This window comes from Lepisma saccharinum, chromosome 15 (assembly GCF_977018435.1).
Source record: "Lepisma saccharinum chromosome 15, izLepSacc3.1, whole genome shotgun sequence".
Classification (NCBI taxonomy): domain Eukaryota; kingdom Metazoa; phylum Arthropoda; class Insecta; order Zygentoma; family Lepismatidae; genus Lepisma; species Lepisma saccharinum.
In genome coordinates, this window is record NC_139243.1 from 75,105,914 (window position 1) to 75,128,179 (window position 22,266).

The 22,266-nt window shown below is 43.0% G+C and overlaps 2 protein-coding genes across 2 annotated transcripts in view; both read right to left on the reverse strand.

The window, feature by feature from the left end:
* The window catches only part of LOC145999341 (uncharacterized), a 40,733-nt gene extending 35,628 nt beyond the window's left edge, over positions 1–5,105 (reverse strand). Inside the window, exon 1 of the mRNA XM_083136283.1 lies at positions 5,031–5,105. The gene's annotated coding sequence lies outside the window, so the exon portion shown is untranslated. The remainder of the gene's footprint in view (positions 1–5,030) is intronic.
* Positions 1–22,266, reverse strand: part of LOC145999342 (uncharacterized) — a 269,638-nt gene that overhangs the window by 2,526 nt on the left and 244,846 nt on the right. The window lies entirely within an intron of this gene.

A 22,266-nucleotide genomic window follows, 5' to 3' on the forward strand; every position in this document is an offset into this window, starting at 1 on the left:
CAACATGGTAGCATGGGTAACAGAGATCGAACACGTACTAAAAGTACTAAATAAGCACATATCTGGAAGTGTCATTTCAGTGAAAATACTGGAATATGTCGCGGCACCCCTGTAAGGTATCCATGGTGGCCCACCCCACCGCGAAGCACACTTGGGGAACCACTGTTATAGAATATTTTTGAAAAGCTGCACAAATTCATTCTCATGTGTACCAACAGTGTTTCATATGCTATCCAATTTTTGTACATATACGTGCAGTCAATTTGCAACCAGGTGAGTAGGGAAACTTTTAGTTTGGTTTTGTTTACATGGTTAATACAGGTTCCATTTCTGCATCAGAGGTATCAAATGTACAGTATATAATTACATGTAAAATTACACTAAATGTAGACAGGAATGGGATATTTGGGAGTCATCCTAGCTATACCCCTGTTTTGGATGTAATACCGAATTTGTTAAATAGTAAGATGGAATGTAGTTTCTCTTTCCCCCCTGCTGAACTTTCGTAAATTATTTGCAAATTATTATGAGAGGCTCGAAGGAAGATTTGTGCTCAAAGCCAGATCAAGAAGTGATCAGGTGTTTAAAGCATTTAGGGGCATTAATTATTCGGTACTAGTTAGATATAGCGAAAACACAATTAAGTCATTTATATTGAAATTAATTTAATTTGTACTTACCTCATATGCATAGCAGAACATTTTTCAACTTGGGATTATGTTTTTTTTAATGAAAAAATAAAGATATTTTTAACATTATAAGTATTTATTGATCATTGCTAAATGGCGGCCAAATCTTGACTCACGTTGTCTATCGTCAGCTGATATTCAGTGTTACCAAACTTATGAACCGATAAATGCCACACAACCTATTCACAAAAGGTTTTTAAGCAAAAATTGATCCACAAACCATTCACAGAAGGTTAGGTTAGGTTCAGTTAGGTTAGGCAAACAGAAAATTAAATTGAAAAAAAAAACGCTCACACATCATCTTGTAAAACTACTACCGCGTGGTTGCTACACTGACAGGGGGTTACGTAATCAAACGGACGGAACATTTGATTCATTCACGTAGACGACGGTAATGGTGGCACGAGCTATCGTGCAACAGAGATACATGAATGTGGAAAATTACATTATTTACCAACCGAATAAGATGCACGAATGGAAAAAACACTATTCCCAGCTTCCAAAAGTCCACAGGAACTCAATTCCGTAAGTACTTTTCCATCTCTTCTCCTGTAAATTTGAAGAAATGTGTTTTCCCTATATCTAACTGTTACCAATTATTCTACTGCTAAGAGACCTAAAGGTGATCCACTTCATCTAACAATGAAAGGATCAGAATATTTTATTAATTCCAAGAGCCCTAAACCTGACCTGACTAACATAACAACAAAAACATTTAGGAGTGAAATAATACTCCTTCACATCCCACACACGTGAAAGAAGATGGTAGCAGAAGTCTGTAACTAAGACAATAGTAAATGAATGACTGCTTGCAACAATCATATAGAAGTGCATGGGAGGGAAATATTGTTCTCCAGAAAACATGCAGGAAGTAATCATGAAACCTCTGAAGTATGATATGTGTTAACAGACATAATTAGAAATCAAACCACGCAAAATACCACAGCGGTCTAGTCGGTAAGGACCATTCTCCGTGACGGAGTGATTAGCACATCGTGCTACGATGCTATGAATCCAGGCTGGGCATGAATGTTTGTGAGTGTCCATTCATCAATTTCATAATATTATCACTCATCCTCTTCTTCGGAAATTAGCCAAAAATGGCACAAAAAGAAAAAAAGCAGAGTAACATAAAGCAAAGCACTCACACTAGTCGGTAGGGCATTTTACATTACAAGTTGTCTATCAGCCGAACACGTCGCACTCATTTATTTAGTCACTTCTTACATTGGAACTTACCTATTGTGCATTGCGAAACATTCTTTTAGGTGTTCCTCTGCTTTTCTGATGAAAATAATGTCAATAATAGCCCCAATATTCTTCCTTGTTTCCCTTCTGCAATACACAATGTGGCCACGCAGCTTGACTTGCGTAGTGGATAACACACAATATAGCCATGCAGCTTGATTTGTGTAGTGAATATGGAGTGTTTCCAAATTTACTAACCGAAAAATGCTTGACAGATAGCCCCAAAAACCATCCATGGGTAACCCCACAAACCATTGACGTTAGCCACAAAAACCATCCACGGGTAGCTCCATGAACCATTCACACGAGGTTAGGTTCCATTAGCACTCATTTCGGTAACGGTTCCGATTGTTTTATGATTTCTCCTAGCACAAAGACTAATTATCGTAGAATTTTGGAAATCATTGTCACACGAAATGTGAACCTTCCTTAACGTAATGAGCGCTGTTTGGAATCGAAAAAAGTTATTTATGTTGAAAAAAACAACTTTATAATTACCTCACGCACTTCTCATGGACAAGATATTCTCCGTCGACAAGCGACAGTAAATAACGTAGAAGCGTGGGAATGAACGTAGAAGTAAATCGGAACCTTAGTAGAATGCATTTAGGGACTTTAATTTAATACTAAGGGAACCAAACCTAACCACGATAACATATATTGAACAAAATATTAAGTGATCGCTAAAACTCATCAGTATGTGTTAACAGACATAAATCGAAAGTGAACCATGTAAAAATTGGGAACGAGTTTACAATACCGGACCACTCTCCAATTTCTATAAAACTTCGCCTACTCACTAATTGTGAACTCCTAATCACGAATCTGTATGTAATAATTGGTGGTCGAGTATGGAAATCGAGGGAAAAAAATGAAATTAACTATGTTTTTTTCATAACGTAACGTAACCCTACCATAAGAACAATAGCTCCATGGAACACACCATTTTTCCCCGAATGGGTGTCACTTATCGCACAACACTTTAGCAACATTGTGTTCTGACGTCACAGGAGATAGCTTTTTCATGGTAGGCAAGGCAAGGTATAATTCTCTTAGCCAAAATATTAATTTTTCTTTGTATTTATGCTAATGGTACCTAACCTAACCTCGTAGGCATTCCTCGTCTGACATCAATATTCAAGGTTGCAAGATTGTTGTGCATAAAGGAAGACCATTAATGAATTGCGAAAGAAAGATCGTTCCGAATTACTGTGTATGGACAATCACCGTGGTAAATTGCAAGGTTATTTTACAAGTTCTACACGTAAATGTACAATTTTAACAAGTGACCGCCAATTATGAACTACAGATACGTGATCAGGACACCGAAATTAGTAAGCAGGTGAAATTTTATAGACATGGGAGAGTGGTCCGTTATTGTAAACTCATGCCAAAAATTGCATTCGTAGCATGATGAAATCACAAGAAAACAAAAGGAACTTGGGCCCAATGGCAGGATATTATGTCATCAAGCGTGCACAAAATCCGGTTCACCAGAAACCAAATGGAAGCAATGCCAATTGTGCATCCGAGAGATATTTCTCTTCAAAAATACATTAATTCCCGGTAAAACAGATTCAGTGATGAAAGAAAACATCTCCACCAACTTCGAAAATGCTACAGAAACGGTAAAAATTTACTATCCTGCGAACACCTATAATTTTTTCGTTTCGTCAATTTTTTGACATTCCTACTTACCTATCTGCTTCACGGAACATTCCTTAAGGTGTATTGATGTTTTTTTGATCAAAGTAATTGCAATTCTTCATTATTGTCATTTGAATTTAGAGTCGAAATTTCCAACAGATTCTGGGCTCCGCCCCTGGGGTAGTTGACTTACCACCACCAACCGCCAACGTGGCCCCGCCTCCGCTCCGGCTCCCCGGCCTTTTCTATAGACTCCCTGTTAAAGGCATGGGTAAGACTGCAGAATATGGGCTGCTTAGAAGGAACGCGGTTCATAATTTTTTGCTAACGTTTTGTAGTTAGTAATCGAGAAAAGTAAGTTTTAACATGCAGAACAATTTTTTCTTTAAAAAAAACAGAAAAACATGTCCAGGTTGGGAGATATTGAAATCGTAGCAACCAAGGAAAAGGCATATTACTGCACAAATCTAGTGGCAGCAAAAAATGCCTATGTTGTTAGGTAGCTAGGTTTAGTTCTCTTAGCCTAAATAATAATTAGTCATTTATTTATGCTAATGAAACCTAACCTAACAGGCCTAACCTAACCTTGTAGGCATTCCTCCAAGAAATAATGAAAGAAACTGTGCATAAACAATATGGACACGAATGAATGGAAAAATGCATTGCTTTTAGTAGCAGGAAAAAAATTCATTGTATTTATGCTATTGGAACCCAACCTAACAGGCCTAACCTAACCTTGTAAGCATTCCTCGTCTGAAATAATGAAAGAAACTGTGCGTCTGTGGGTGGAACCCGGGGCGACAAATCAACTCGAATGCCGCGAAACAAAGGATCTCACTTATCGCACAGCACTTGAGCGCATAAACAATATGGACGTGAACAAATGGAGAAATGCATTGCTTTTAGTAGCAAGAAAGACATTTTTTACGCGTAATAATATAATAGTAATCGTAAAAGGAACACCGGATAATAGAAGTAGAAGGTACGTACTTTCAGGGGATATAAATTTTGTTCGTCTATTCAGAGGAAAAAAGCAGCCCATGTTCTGCAGTGAGACCATGGCATGTTAGAAATTGGCCGGAGTCACCTACCCCAAATGAGCCTCAAACTTTTAAATTTGAAGAAATCCGTTTCCAGGATACGGAAAACTTACCTCAATTTCACACAAAACACCTTCCCGATGTTAGACAATACTACAGGAACTTATTACGGTAAGTAGTTTCTTCTGTAAAAATTAAGAAATCTGTTCGGAGGATAGTAAACTAGTACCACAAAAGGAACTTGAGCCCCTTTGGTTTTAGGCTCCGCTCTCTTCCAGCTTTAATTCAATGCTAATTTCACCCCTCTAAAGATCACACACAGATGAAAAGTTCTGCATAAACCCCTGGCACTGATACGCAGTGGAATTACATTACACCTAAAGTATACGCCACTGAAGATACTAACTTTCTTACACGGGACGGGAACAAACTAACCGGCCTGACACAGCTCCAAGTGTTCGATGTAAACCATAGAGCAGAGGTAAACAAAAGAAGGAAGATGAAGAAACAAAACACTAACCAACGCGCTAAAATGGCTGCAGTGTTGCCAGATCAAAATTTGGAAGTCCTCATATTCTTCCTCTTCTGGCACACGCCGCCTTAGCAGTCTCTAGGCAAGGTTGGTATTTGTGTTGTTATTAGCCCTCTTCTGGAAAAACAAAATATTCTGAGAATTTGAAATTGCCAAAGTCACTAACACTTGGGAAGGTCATAATACACTTTACCATTCTCGTCTGTTTCGCACTTGTCACTTGTCTTCGGCACTAGCACCATAGAATAGTTAGGGTATAGAAGGGGAACCTACATTTAAACCTCGCTGCGCTTGGAAATTGCAGTTCCATCGGTGGTCAATAGATGGCGTTTCATCTTGTTTTGCTGCTCCCAGTAAATAGGGGGCGACATCATTGACCCACTGGAGTTCTCTTCACCACAGAAAGGACGGGAGTAGTTGAGAAACCGGTTTTCTAAAAACGAGGGGTAAATATATTTCGTTTCTGATTTCATGCAGATCGTGAATTTTCGGAGTTATGACTTTGCCAGGCAGCTACATACCCTACCAGGGTGCGAAATCATTGAAGATTGATGTTTTGGGGGGGGGGAGGGGGCAGGAAGATTGTGGTCTACACAGATACACACAAATTATACATAGGGCCGGGTTTTTTTGTTGTTAATTTTTCAAAAATTTCGTGAAAAATATATAAAATATCGTGTTTATAGTTAAAAAATATGGCAGTAATTTCGTGAAATTTCGTGGCAATTTTTAATGCCATGCACTTATACATAATGTTACTAAATCAATGAATGATTTTATACAAGGCATATTATTTGCACGGGAAATAAACTTAAAAATAGTAAATAATAAATTTCACCTTCTGGAAATAAGCCTTACTCAGTTATATTTATTTATATTTTAGAAAAAGTGGAATGTAACTTTCGGGTTACTGTGCCTTTCCAAATGATTTCTCATTTCTTTGCAGCCAACATCTTCAAATCGAATATATTTCTTAAATAGAAATTTGTAAAAAATGCCAATTTTTTCGTTTTTATCTTGAAAATGAAAATGTTCGCAGAAACTGTCAATTTTCGCGAAAATTCGTGACAAAAGTACAACCGTAAATAAGTCACATTTGTGACATTTCGCGTTTATCGCTAATAGCAAACAAAAAACCCGGCCCTGATTATACATATATATTATGCATGTGCATGAAAATTAGAGGATAGTAGAGAAACGGGTTATATTTTAAAATTTTCTACCAAGCAACTGAGAAGAAAGAACCTATATATGATTAATATTTATAATGTTATTAAATTACTAAATATGTAAAAATACATTTGTATTAATTACATATAAGGGAATTAATTGGATATATTTTATGTATCAGATATTTGTAATTGCCTTCTCGATGGCGCAGTGAATACGTTTTCGCCTTGTAATCAAGGAGTCCCGGGTTCGATACCTGGTGGAGGCACAAAGTGGTTCGGATCCCACTTTAAACTGAAGGTCAGTGGCGTATTGGCCGCTCCCGCAAGCAGTGTTCTCTCTCTGATGCTGAAATTTTGATTAATTCTAGTAATTCAACAGAAAATGTCGATTAAAAAAAACATTTACGAAACATATGTAACACATCAATGAAGTAATTCAAACTCTTTGAGATGAACACTGATTCCAAGAATCCGTTTTTATTCTGTCGGTAAAGTTAGAACATGTTCGTTGTAACGTACGAGCTAACGAGCTCCATGTTCATCATTACTATTTTTAAAATTCTAGGAGTTTAGTAATACAATGACTGTGATGATAAACAGATGCGCCGAGCGACTTCACATATACGCACGTCCCCTCCGAGATGCTAAATGAATTTACTTGCTAGCAGATGGTCATCAAAAAAGGGAGTGGGGGGAGATCTGATCTCATACATTTATACATTGTTTGTCGCAGGGCAGGCAGAGTGTAAATGGAATAATTAGAATTATGATTCAGAAACAGTCAGTTGCTCAACTTTTGCCATTCGTGTTATAGTTTTGCGTGTGGTATTTAGAATGGAGCTTTCCATCAAATATTTCCAAGAGCCCCCAAAAGTTTTCATATTCAAGTAAAAGGAATGTCACTTAATCCACACCTAACGCATGTTACACGTCATTCTCAATTTTTTGCTGTACTGTGACAATGTAGTTGATTTTTCTTGTAAACGTTAAACTCTTCAGGGGTTCAAAAACCCAGTAGAAAGTGGTACACAGAGGGCAGTTATTATCTTGCCCTGAGGGCCAGTACCCCTCTTTTGTCGCACAGAGTACATTATTTTAGGGGATTTTGTGAAATTCATTTTCTCCAATATTGAAATTTTTGTGAACATTTCTGTCGAACCGAATATTGTCCAGTGTGTTATGATTTTATTATGATCTACGATGCTCATATGCAAGTTTTTAACTGGGGATAGCGTCCTCCCATTTCGAGCACTTCACTGCCCTTCCGCAGTAGAATCTGCTGAATCATATGAAATTCGATAGTAACCCGAAAGAAACATACATGATTCCTTTAGTGTTGGTGGAAATAACGAAGTTATAACCGGACTGAACTGGATCTCATTCCAGTGTGTTGGACGTTGGACACGTCACTGATACATATAGCAATTTCATTAAGCGTTCTTAATTTTATTAGCGGGGGGAAGGGGGGGGCACAGAAGCTGTTCAAATTATTACATCGCATGAAAGAGCTGCAAAGAGAGCGCTTGTTGCGTGTTGCTAAGGAGCTTTCAGACCCAAGTTAGGAGATACACGCGACAAGCAACGAACGACACCTGTCGCTTGGAAATTAACCCTTAGTAATGAATGCAACCTTTCGAAACGAAGGAGTATGGTGTCGCTTGTCTCTCGGATTGGGACGTTTTCTCAGTATCGTGTATCGTGTCGCCTCGGTTTGTTGGTAGTACATACGTGACGAATATTTGCTTATCTAAAGGGGCTCTCGTCGCTTGAAAGATGGGATTTATTTCACAGCCTCTTGGGTGCAAACGCCCAGTGTGGCTTGTCACCCGTCACTTGTTGCTTCGGTCTGAATGCTCCCACAGTGTAGGATAGATAAACAGTGGATGGAAGCCAGAAAAACAACAAGGTAGATTCCTTAAACTACCGAGCTACCGGTAATTAACAAACTGTATTTTAAATATTAATGGCCTTATCACTAAGAAACCTTATTTATTCTCACTATATAGTTAGCAAATTGTTTTCAGATGAAAATCATTTCCGGGAATAACATTTTGTGATATCTCCAACTTTTAACTTCCCTTGACGTGATATCCTGTATTACTTCTACGAGACGAGGCATCTCGTCTTGTTTCTAGACGAGACACGAGTAGACCTAGTGGCCCGGTACTGAGTCATCATTTGCGGCTCGAATCATCATTTGTGGCTCGTCGTAGCCTTTTATGATGTATATTTTGAGGGGTAGAGTTGGCAACACTGTGGGCCCACTGTAGCCTTTTATGAGGGGGGTCTATTGCCCTCTGTTTACATCTGGTAACACTGCCGTAGTTTGACAGTGTTGTTAACCTACTGGGTTTTTTTTCACTGAGGCTCGAATCATCATTTGAGGCTCGTCGTAGCCTTTTATGATGTATATTTTGAGGGGCACAGAGTTGGCGACACTGTGGGTTTTTACTGTAGCTTTTATGAGGGGGGGGTTTATTGCCTTCTGTTTACATCTGGCAACACTACCGTAGATTTTTTGACAGTGTTGTTAACCTACTGGGTTTTTCACTGTAAATTTTCATCAAAGGGTCTGAGGGGTCCATGTATTTTTTATGTCTGGCAATACTGTTGGCGACACTGTGGGTTTTTACTGTAGCCTTTTATGAGGGGGGTGGGGTCTATTGCCCTCTGTTTACATCTGGCAACACTGCCGTAGTTTGACAGTGTTGTTAACCTACTGGGTTTTTTTTTTTCACTGAGGCTCGAATCATCATTTGAGGCTCGTCGTAGCCTTTTATGATGTATATTTTGAGGGGCACAGAGTTGGCGACACTGTGGGTTTTTACTGTAGCCTTTTATGAGGGGGGGTCTATTGCCCCCCTGTTTACATCTGGCAACACTACCGTAGATTTTTTGACAGTGTTGTTAACCTACTGGGTTTTTCACTGTAAATTTTCATCAAAGGGCCTGAGGGGCCCATGTATTTTTTATGTCTGACAATACTGTTGGGGGCCTAGTGTTGGCAACACTGTGGACTCTTACTGTAGCTTTTTATGAGGGGTACCTATTGTTCTTTTTTTATATTTGGCAACTCTATTGGATGTTTTTTTTGAGGCTTGGGTTTTACCAACCCATCCGAAGAAAATTCCACTATGTGATCTTTTACTGGCTAAGCTAACCTACAAATAGAAATTGGCAACACCGACGAGCATCAAATGATGATTTCGAGCCTCAAATAATGATTTCGAGCATCAAATGATGATTCGAGCCTCAAATAATAATTCAAGACTTGTCGGTGTTGCCAACCCACTCTACAAAAATTCCACTATATGATATTTTGAAGCCTTTCACGGTGTATGTTAACCTCACAATCAGTGTTGCCAACTCGGGGCGAGGCGTAGCCTTTTATGGTGTATGTTAACCCTACCAGCAGTGTTTCCAACTCGTCGTAGCTTTTCACGGTGTATAATTTTTAAACGCGCGCGCGTGTATTGTGACGAATGCACTCTCTCATCCTTGAAGGATGAATGCACCTTATCGTAATTTTCCAACTGTGGGACCAAATGTTTATATATCGTGACTTTTGTAAACCTTTTTCGGGAACAATGTGTCGCACACACACACGCACGCGCGCGTGCCTGTATTGTGACGCAAGCAAACAAAAAAAAACTTTGCCTGTTATTACAAAAAAAAACTTTGACCGTATTCTTAAATAACTAACAAGGACAATGAATCTTTTTGGCTTCCGCAAACAGATCAACATGGAGACTGCACCGCCAAATTTCAATAACCTCTTACCTTCCGTATTATCTAAACTCAATGGTTTACTGATTGTTCATCTCAACAGCATTTGGACGAAACTGAATGACGATGTGGGCAAGATGTTTTATGTTTTTAATAACAATTTACATTTCTACGAAATTCCGATCGACGGGAAACTTCAAATCACCGTGAATCCGGAAAACGCAGGCGAAATCAAAATTTCTACCGGCAAGAATATTTTTCGAATCAAGCACGACAAGATGCTTTCTAACATTACGTACGATGTTTCTGCAGGAGATTATCTTTACATGGAACTTCTCGGAGATTACGACAAACTCATTCCTCTCTTTGTAGAATTACGAATCGTTTATCCTATTATAAATAACCGTTAACCAAAAATGCCTAACGACATTTTCGGCAACACCAAGCGTGTAGACCACGCAGAAGAGATTCTCATGTTGGACATTCGAGTTAAGAAGTTGAGGACCGATTTGATTGCTTTGCAGGAGACCTTAAACAAAAGTTTAGAGTCGGAAATCGCTACGCTCCAAACGCAATGTCTCGACCCCATTCTGAAAATCGATTCCGAACTGAAGACGCTGATAAAAAATTATGTCGACGTACCTTCTTACGACAACGTTCAAAATATACAGTTGAGCGTGGATTCGCTTCAAAATGATTTGGCCAAATTACAGCAATTTCAATCGAAAAATGAAGATTTGGAAAAATTGAAACTCGAAATCGAAGAACGAACTTCCGCAATAGAAAAGAATTTCTCTGAACTTCAAACCGTCGTGAACGATATAGACGCAGAACGCTTGCATGTCGTTGTTTCCAAATTACAAGAAGAATTCACCAGCACGTTGGAAGAAATTAAATCCAAGTTGCAGACTTTGGAAGATACAATGACGAACCTACCATCGTCGGACGAACTGCAGGTCATCGGTAAAAGCGTCGCGAACATAAAAATTCAATTGGAGGCGTATCGAGATTTCGAACACATTCAAACCACCATCGCTACGCTTCAGGCGTCCTTGGAATTGATCAACGAAGAAATTAAAAATATTCACGCTGAAGCCAGAGCGTTGACGAGCATTCAAGACACGTTAAGCACGGTTCAGCAGAAGATCGAATATTTAGAAAATTTGAACGTCGAAACGAATCTCGCTCATTTTCATCACGTACTCGACAACATACAGGGTGACTTGGAATCGTTACGGACGAGCGTGCCTTCGAGCGAAGATTTGGAAAAATTGAAAACGGCGGTGACGGCACTATCCGATTCGAGCGACATCAAAAGTTCATTGAGCGATCTCGAGAGTAGGGTGGCCAATCTCCCCACCTCCAAAGAATTGCACGCTTTGAAAAGAAACATATCTCGAATGCTGAAACGACTAGAAACGGAAACGGCGAACGTGGAACAGATTCGAGACGAAATTAGTTCGCTGGTGTCGACGCTGCCCACTTCGCAGAGCGTCGCCGACCTTCACACGCAGTTTACAGAGATGCGAAGCATCGTGAACGATCTTACAGAGAAGAGCTCGAAATTGAATCAAGTCGAGAACCTTCAGAACATTGTCGTCAACATCAGAGATCAAGTTGGAGTGCTGGAATCCACGCAGGAATCGACGCTGGCCTCTTTCGGTGCCAAGTTGCAAGAACTCAACGAAAACTACAAGCAGTTGAACGTGGAAGTGAAAATCAAACCGTCGTTTTCTGCCGTAACGGATACCATAATCGAGCATTTGCTGCCCATCGAAAATAAACTCGGACAAGTTCACAGTAATCTGCTCGGCGTCGACACTAAATTCGCTAAACTGCATTCTCTGCAAGCCATCGAAATCAACAGCGTACCCAATCAACAGAGAATCTCCACGTTCGTCGAAGGTAACAAACTGTACATGTTGCATCCTTATCATCCGTACTACAAGTTTCTCCTCGATGGCACGATTCAGATAAACGAATTTTCGTACTGGTCTCACGGTAGAAAAGCTAGCGTTCCCACCATGACTTTGATATCGAATCGTGGTGTGCAGAAAGCAGGAAACATTCCTCTGGCACGTTGGAACGAAACGCGCAACATATATGAAATACACGAAGACGAAGATCTTACCGTTTTCGACGTGAGTGCCGGCGATAAGCTGATCATTCAAAACACGAGCGAAGTGCCACCCTCTTTGAATCCCATCACGCTGGTGCTTCTTTTGAAACGTAATCTCTAAAAAAATGTCTAGGCAAGCCATCGTCGAAGAATTGCATAAACCTGCACGCCGTAACTACGAACGTTTGGCTGTGGTAACCAAGGGCATCGACGACCTCTGGCAAAGTGACCTCGTGGAGATGAGCAGTGGCAATTTGAAAAATGTACATAAATTGAACAAGGGCAACAAGTACCTTCTCACCGTCATAGACACATTTTCGAAATTCGCATGGGCTCTACCTTTGAAAGCCAAAACAGGATCGTGCGTCACGGAAGCATTCAAATTAATTTTTCGCGAAAGCGGCGGCAGACAACCACGGTTTCTGCAAACGGACAACGGTAAAGAATTTTACAACGCCGTATTCCAAAAGTTTATTCAAAAACACAAGATTCGACATTATTCGACCTTCAGTCACATCAAAGCCAGCATCGTGGAAAGATTCAATCGAACCTTGAAAACACACATGTGGAAACGATTCACGCTTCGGGGAAATTACAAATGGGTCGACATCCTGCCGGAACTCGTCGACACCTATAATGATACGGTACACAGAACAATAGGCATGAAGCCAGTTGACGTTACCAAGTCTGACAAGCAGCGTTTAATTTCTACAGTTTACTGTCCAAAGTACACACCCACGACAAAAAGAGCTAAATACAAAATTGGAGACCGGGTGAGGATCAGCAAATTCAAACGCACCTTCGAGAAGGGATTCACAAAAAATTGGAGCACGGAACTCTTTACGGTGGTTCGAGTTTTACCCGGAAACCGACACACGTATATAATAAAAGATAGTAGCGGCGAGATTTTGAAAGGAAGATTTTACGAAGAGGAACTCTCTAAAACGAAACACCCCGACACGTACCTCATCGAGAAAGTATTGCGTAGGAAAGGTGACAAACTGTTTGTCAAATGGCTGGGACTTCCGGAAAAGAGTTGGATCGACGCGAACGAAGTGATCTTGTGAGTACGTGGAACGTGGTGAAGCGTCTACCGGATCCGGAAAGTCAAACGAGAAAAAAAAGAACGGTAAGTTGCTTCCCGACAGCATCCGCTGTCTGATCGTAGGTCCTTCGGGGTGTGGGAAAACGACACTGCTCGTGGACAATTTTCTCCTCGCACCGAATTGGTTAGATTGGAAGAACAGGCACCTGTACGTGTTCTCGAAAAGTTTGGAGCAATCCAAATACCAGCAACTGATGAAACTGTACGATGGTCTGGACATTGCAACGTTCGCCTCGGAAATAAAACCACTCGACGATTGTCGTGAAAATTCAGTCGTTGTGTTCGACGACGCCATCCTGGAAAATCAAAATGAAATTCGCAACTTTTTCACGCAAGGTCGTCACAAAGGAATGGATTGCTTCTACCTAGCTCAAACGTTTTCCAAAATTCCAAAACAGTTAGTACGCGACAACGCTAATTTTATATGTTTGTTTCGTCAAGATCACACCAACCTCAAGCACGCGTACGATGACTACGTAGGCGGAGACATGAACTACAATCAATTTTCGGAACGCTGCTGCTCTACTTGCTGGAACGGTGACGATTTCGGATTCGCGACGATCGACATGACGAGGAAACCCAACGACGGAAAATACAGAAACAAAATCAACGACTTTCTAAACGTTGCAACGTTGTGAGAAACGACGTGTATAAATAACGTCATGACGAAACGAAAAATCGAAGACGAAAATCTCAAGCTTCGCGATTACCTCGCGAAACGCTTCAAAGGTTGGAAATCCGAGAATCGCGGATTCTACGAAGAGAAGAAACGTCAGGATCAACCCGTGATCGATGCCATCAGCAGTCTAGGTAAAGAAATTAAAAGTGTCACGGAACAAAATAAAAATTTGATCAACGAACTCGTACCGCTCGCAGCTAAAAGTTACGCCGTACCCACGCCCATTTCGAGCATTCCTTCGACGCCGTTCGAACTGAAGGATGCACCGGCACGACGTCGAGCCATAGGCAGCACGTCTTCGGATAAAATCGAGTTGGGACCTTTGGCACGAGACTACCTGAGCACGGGGAAATTCGACAAGGATGAAGTGTTCGTATTGTATCCCAGCATGGAAACCGGCGAAGGCGGCGGTGTGGTGTGGAAGATTGGGAAATCGAAGGTGACCTTCGAAGGCAACGACATTAAAGTCAATTTAGGCGACAAGGATAGTTGGAACAGGTATCCGGGTACGGTAGGACTGTGGGAACTCGTTGCCAAAAAGCAGCCGAAAGATTACACCGACGAAGATTACCAAAGTTACAAGGAAATTCTGATCATGACGGATGCCTTGTACCAGAACAACGACGCCTCGCAGAATAGGGTGAAATCGAGCAGCGGCGAGAAGTACAGGAATCTCATCAAACCGATTTGGAACCAGGTCAAAACAGGCAGCGGCGTCAAACGCTACAACACGTTACCCAAAGAATTCGTTTGGGTGGACGACGTTAGGAAACTCGTGGACCGATTGTTGGTGATAGCCGGCGAAGAGAATGCAGGCAATCGTAATTTCTACAACGAGAAGGTTGGCATCGTGGACATGATCAGCACGAAACTTTCCAACTTCATCGTGAACGACGACAAGGGCATAGGTTACCTGATCAAAATCATCAACACGCTGCCTCCGAAATTTTGGAACGTGGCCGAAGGAAAGGGACTCGTGAACGACATCATCAACAAGTTACCTTTCGAGATGCATCTACCTGGCTACCAGTACTGCGGACCGGGTACCAAACTCGAGAAAAGATTGGAGAGAGGAGACAAGGGTGTGAATCCGTTGGACGCGGCATGCAAAGATCACGACATCGCTTACAACACCACGCAGACGGATCTGGACGCACGTCACGAAGCAGACAAAAAATTGGAACATGCAGCTTTCGAAAGGTTCGTGAGCAGAGACGCATCGCTGGGTGAACGGGTCGCCGCACTGGGTACCACCATCGCCATGAACACGAAACAAAAATTGGGGTGGGGTATATAAATAACATACCGTAAAAAAACTACACAAGAAAAAATCTCAGAATAAATATATAAATAACATACCGTGAAAATAACACATAGAGCATCAACATGAAGCCCAAGGGTGTCGTGTACCAGATACCATACTCCAATCTTAAAAATCTAGGTGCCCTCGATGGGTTACTCACCAAGAAACAACGCGAGAAGAAACGTTCTTGCTTGTCGAAAGGACACGGAATGAAATTACTGCTCAGCACACCTCAATTGAGACGCTTGCAGCGTTCGCGGAAACAGCAAGAGATCGGAGGTTTCATATTCAGCATCCCGGCCATCCTAGCAGCATTGGGGGCCGTTGGAAGTTTAGCCGGTCGAAGTGCCGCCATCGCGAAAACCGTCATCGACTCGAAGAAGAACAAGGCCGAGTTGGAAGAACAAAAACGTCACAACCTGGCCATGGAGAAGAAAGGGGGGAAGGGCGTGATGAAGAAGTTTAAAAAAAAGAAACAACAGCACTCACCAACCGAGACATTGAATCTCTGATCGGACCGTTACAAATCAAACACTTCAGAGGAGTTTTCATGTCCGACTCGTTACCTTCAAGCGTTAAAAGAAGAGAATGCGGAGTAGTCAACTTGGACGGTCAAGAAAATCCAGGCACGCATTGGATATGTTACCACAAAAATGATGATAAAGCATTCGTTTTCGATTCTTTCGGAGGTGTTCCACCTACAAATTTAATTCATTATCTGAAAACAAACAAAACCTCTATATACTACAACGACGAACGCATTCAAGATTTCGGAGACGTGAACTGCGGTCATCTCTGCCTCTCCGTGCTCGCGTTTCTCTCTAAAATAAATAACCCTACGATCGAGGATTTCCAGAAAGCATTGTGGAACCTCAAACAGCATCACTAGGATGGGCGTGTTCCATCTCACGAGCGAATCTTCAATCTTGAAACTCACGCTGCACGACGACATCGTCTATCCTAAATCCGTGGCTCTGCGTGCATTCTACAGCATGTACCTCATACCTAACGTCACGCAGCACAACAACAAAATTAGCGTCGGAAGCGAACACATCGTCGTCACGCCAGGACAATACAATCTTTCCACTTTGCAAGCTCAATTACCCAAAGGCACATACCTTTCTCAAAATTCGGTCACGCACAGAGTGGAAATCCTATCCGCGACGGAGACCGTGGACCTGGGCACCATGGGAGAGCTTTTAGGTTTCGACAACAACCACCCAAAACTCGAAGCTGGCATCAAGCACGTAGCAACCAACATTCCTAAATTCTTGGCCATAGAGACTCTGAACGTACACTGCAACGTGGCGGAAGGTATGATCACGAAATCTTCGGACGGATTATTAGGAAGTCACAAGCAGACGGGAATCATAGCCACTTTCAAACCAAGTTCCGAGTTCATGGAACCGATCATCTACACGCCCTCTTCGCCGATCTATTTTCCAGTATGTCGCAACCGCATAGACGACATAGAGTTGGTGGTGACAAACGAGAAAGGAGACGTGGTGGATTTCGCAGGTGCCACTACGACGGCCATCGTGGAGATCAACGTATAATAAATAACCATACATGTAAAATGGAGCAAATCGAAAGTTACGAATTGCAATCTTTCCCTCCCAACCGTCGCACGTTCGCCAATCTCAAAGAAGCGAACAGGGAGATCGAATACGACGTGGACGTAGGCGACGGGTTTGTTCATCCTCACAGAGCGGACCTCTACCTTCAATTCGACGTGGTGAAGAAGGAAAGCGGAGACGCGTTTCCCGCAGCAGCAAACTTGATACTCGTGGACAACTTTGTGCCTCACCTGTTCTCGCAGGTGGAGGTGAGGAAACACAACACCGTCATCGACAGAATAGATTATCCAGGCATCACGTCGACGGCAGTGGGAACGTTGAAATTATCCAAAACGGACGCAGCGTACTACCAGGCCGGGGGATTCGAAGCCGGGACCAAAATATCGACGAGAAGTCACACGGTGCTCTTTCCCATGCGTCTGCTGCCTGGTTTCTTCTCCGACTACAAGGAGATCATGTGGAAGGGAGGACTGAGGGTCACGTGTCGAAGAGCGGCCAACGACAACGACGCACTGATGCGATACGCTACTTTGGGTCCGGACGGCACCACGCCGATAGCCAACACTTTACCCGAAGCAGCAAAATGCGTCATCCGGAGCATGGAATTGAGAATGCCTGTGGTGGAATACGAAACGAATTACGCCCTCAAGTACAAAGCGGAGATCTTGAAAAGTCCGCAGGTGCCGATTCACTTTCACGGTTACCAGTGCGTGCAGAAGATGGCGTCGGGAAGTCACATGCAATTCGACGTGACGACGCAGTTCAACAACATACAGTTCGACATGCCAGATTTCGTCGTAGTGCTTTTTCAGACCGGACGCGATAACGATCAGGAAAAAGATTCCAGCAAGTTCGACGACTGCAAGATCAAGAACGTTTATCTGAAGAACGGTAGGAACGAAGTGTTCCCGCGCGAGAATTACAACCTCGACATGACCAAAGACGATTACCTCAAACTTTACGAAGCTTACACGGCTTACAAACGCGTGACCGAAGGAAGCGTGGACGTGTACTACGCGCCCAGCGAATTCAAAGCACGGAGACCCATGACCGTCATCAACACATCTAAGAGGAAGCAAGTGGTGGTCAACGATCGTACCAACATCAAGATTGTATGCGAGTTCCACGATGCCTTGCCTGCAGATACTCTGTGCAGTGTCATTCTTATTGCAGAGAAAACATTTGTGTATGACGTCAAGAATGAAAGAGTAACTGAACAGTTTTAAATAAATAAAAAAAAAATAGCACACAATAAGAAATGTGGAATTTTATATATATAAGTACAAATTGCAATTAGCAGTTTCCAGAAGTTTAATTTTGCTGTGCCATGCATGCATGTAATCGAGGAAGTGGAAGTAAATTAAAATTGTTTTTTTTTTTCGCATTGCCTATTACTTTTTGTTACACTCTGGGCAGGCCTTACTAGTTTGGAGGCGATAGTGGCCCCACGGAAGTGTATGGACCCCACATTCAAGAATACACCTCTTGTCGTCGTGTGCATCCAGAGCAACTTTCCTGACAATATTAGTTGTAAGCACATGATCGACGCTTTGGATACGATGCTCTTTTTGTAGAATGGGCGATTTTGTTCTGAGGCACTCGAGGTAATCCTCAAACTTGAGGTGCTCCCGAACCACTTGCCTGCTTACACCCTTTGCCTTTTTTGTTACAGAACCCTCAGCCCGGATCGCATAGGCTTTGGCACGAAGTCCAGCAAACTCCACAATCACATCCCCGTCTTTCTCGTCCTTGAGTTTGCCGGGTATTTTTTTGTTCCGGGGCAGAATTCCATACCGGTTTAGCTGGGGATAGCCCGATGTGTCGAAGAGCTTGACAAGAGCTGGAACTTTGGCTATATCACCATACGCATCGACCGTGCGAACATGGTACACCAAGCTGTCTGTGTCTGTGTAGAGGAGCGAGATATTGTGGTTGTAGTGTGCACGTAGTATGCCGTAATATGTCTCGAACATGCACAACTTGCTCAGATCCAAAACTGCAGCTCCCACATAGATGGGCTTGTTGAGTAGCACCTTGCCCCGGTTCATGTGAATCAGAGACATCTGTTCGTTGTAAATTGTTCGAGACCTGAACAGCGGGCTTGCAACAAGTCGACGACACTGTGTTTTCTTCGTCACCAACCTCACATCAACGCGATTTCGCACATTCTCCATGGTCTTCCCAAATACCGCATTGTTCATTAATTTGAAAAAATCGCGATCAAGTTCCGAAGTGGCATCAGTGCGATGGTTGGTGTTCAGTTCGATGTACGGCTTCAACCATGGAGACTGCCTGAACAAGAGCACGTGGTAAACTGCTTTGACCGAGACCCCTTGCTGCATTAACCACTGGAGGTTCCGGTAGTGTAGCACATAACGCTTTTTGGGCTCCAAGTCCATGACGAGCTTCGGTTGATCCGAGCCAGGTGCGACACTTGACTTCCGGAGCAGGCGAGAGGTCACAGAATGTATCCTGCAGCTTCTCGGGGAAGTCAAGGTCCACCTCGGCAAAAAACCCAAACTCGTCGCACTCTTTTTCGATGTCGTGGTATAAAGGATCAACCCACTTAAACTGTCCTGTTGGGAGTGGCTGCATCATGGAGTGCCCGTAAAGATTATTCACGTCAGTGTACATGATGTAGCTTGATGGTTGGGAGGGGTCGTAACCAGTGGCCATGTGGTGATTGTTGGCGTGTGCGAAGCGTTGCGACACTTGGACCATGCCGCCCCGGATAGCTCTCTCGATGAAAAGCATGATATTATTATCGGTGATAAGTGAAAGTTTAATTTTAGTCAGCAGGAGCATGGCCGACCATGCCAGTCCAGGAAGGCTGTAAAAATATACAGGGTCCAGGTTGTAAATGTTTATCGCAGTCGCCCGAAACGCCTGGAACACATCGGCAAGAAGCGTCACATCAAGCTTCAGGTATGCATCGTGGTAATCACCGAAAGTTCGGCAACCCAACTCGACCCACATAGACTGAGCATGCTTGTACTCCTCGTCGGTAATACCTGAACCTCTCAGCTGGCTGTAGAACTTATCCTGGGGAGGCAGCAACTCTTCTTCGAACTTGGAAGGGTCTGTGACGTATTCGTAGGGGTAGACCCCTTTACGTCTGATGAGTGCGACATCTAAGTTCGGGAAACTTGATGTGGTAATGGCTAGTTGGTCGTCTCTGAGCTTCCCAGCAAGAGCATCGAGGCTTGCCTGGAGGAACCTCAGAGAGTCGAGGAACCGAAGCTCGATGCTGCTGCTTGAGTTGGGGATCGGCACCCACTTGCTGATGCTAATATAATGCTCCTCGTTCTGTGCCAGGACATTGATTCTCGCATTGTCGTACCCTAGATGTGTAACCAAGTGATGGAAATCATATGCCGAGCCATTGTGAAAAAAGACCGGTATGAAGCGCGGGTCCCTGGCTCTCAAGTTACATCTGTTGCACCACGGGCCAATGTAGCTTCCGGTCCCATAATGGTCATGGTGGTGGACCTTTTTGTTATCGTCAGTGAAGACCGAGTTGCAAACAGGACAATTTAGAGCCATTTCGTGCTGATGCTTGTCTTTGGGAGACAGAGGCAGCATGGGCTTGGGGGCCAACAGCACCTTCCCTATCTTGATGGCTTCCTGTTGCATTCTCTCCAGGAAGTGTTTGACCGGGTCGGGACCGCGATACACATAGGGCTCGGAGGCAATATGTTGGTCTCGCCACACCACAACATAGGAGTAACTCGAGGCCTCGTGGATTTGGAAAGGAATGGTAGAGGATGTTTCGGGGTTGGGCTCGCAGTTAGACAGAGGTTGAAGAAAGGCCTCGAAGTCTGCTACAATATAGGCAGGATGCTTCACCATAGCACTGTGCATGCGAAAGCACTCTACTGCACCAGGTTCGGGCAGGATAATTCGTGCAGGCTTGTTGGTACCACAATAGAGCATGTGGCAAGCTAGCTTCTCAGCAGCAATATTGGGTCCTCTGATGCGCCGGTAATCCTGCTGTTCTCGATTATGAAATATAGACAAGCACCTGCGACACACCTCGACGTGGCGACTATCACTGCTCCGTTGGGTCGAAACAAGCCGAGAGAGGGAACGGATAAGGGTGTAATGGTGATGGGTTTCGTCCTTGATGAGCAGGAGGTTGATTTCTCGTACCTCGTTGTTGTTGCTCACGTTGCTCACCCGGATGGGGTGGACCTCATTTTTGTTCTCGGTGAGACCGTAAACATTGATGGCTAATTGTAGGCCCAACAAGTCACGAGCACGAACCTCAAACTTGCGAATATGCGAGACTTCTACAGGGTAGGCAATCCCGGCCATTGCATCCTCCAGTTCCGACTCATACTGCGTGTAGTGGTTAACACGGCGTGGACTGTTTTCCCTAGGTATAGGGTGCAATGCTGCCAGCACCGACCAGAGGAAGCATTTGGTGTCTTTGTTCTGAATATTGAGAACAGCTTTCCTTGCTTCAACCTCGGGTGGCAGGGCAATATAGCTAGACCCTGCCAGTGGCAGGAACTTGTTAAGTGTCAGACAAAGTTCGTGGGGGTCGCCATACAGCGAACCGCCCGAGCCTTCAGCCTGATGCTCCTCGTGCTTTGCCACAAGCTCCTCGACAAACTTGTCGTAGATGCTGTCGAGGTCAGTGACATCTGCCTGATGCAGTGTTTTTGCTTTTGTGGCATGGAAGAATTTATATATTTCATCAGACGGTTTCTTATACTTGCAGCATAGCACAGCATAGAATTTAGTGGAGTATGTAGCCAATGCATCGTTGAGGATGGATATTATCTTAGCTCGCTCGCTCTCCAGAAAACTACGCACATCGCAGAAGCTGTCTGATGTTATGTTAAAGTCTTCTAATAAATGCTCAAACGCAAATCGCTCTGCTTTCTTCGCCAGCTTGACGCGTTTGGCAGGTGGCGATGCATCGAGGGAGGTTACTTCTACCTTTCGCTTGGAAGTTTGCGGTAGAGATGTTCCAGTGCTCTTGCAAGTAAGCTGGTGTCGCTTGAAGTTGGCAATAGAAAATTTTTTTCCACACTTAGAGCACAGTTTGGTTGCACATATTCGCTTTCCCGGCACACAAGTACGACAGTGCCTTTGAAAAGTACTTGACACAGCAATTTGGCACGTAGGGCAATTTTTTAAAAACGCATAATGCAGAGATTTTTTGGGGGTATGTTATTTAATACCTAATGCTGTGCAATGCAAAATATAATTGTTCACTTTTTTTTTTAACTATTTTCTATGACCTTACTTGGGTTTTTTTTTCGCCAAATTATATGCTTCTAGTCTCCTATACAATACAATATACGTACAATATTGTCAACAGTATCATATTTGAGCAGGTCGCTTGTCACCTAAACACTACAGCTCACAGGTTGGTAAAATCTGACATGAAAGCAGATAATACCCTTAAGTCTTATTTATAT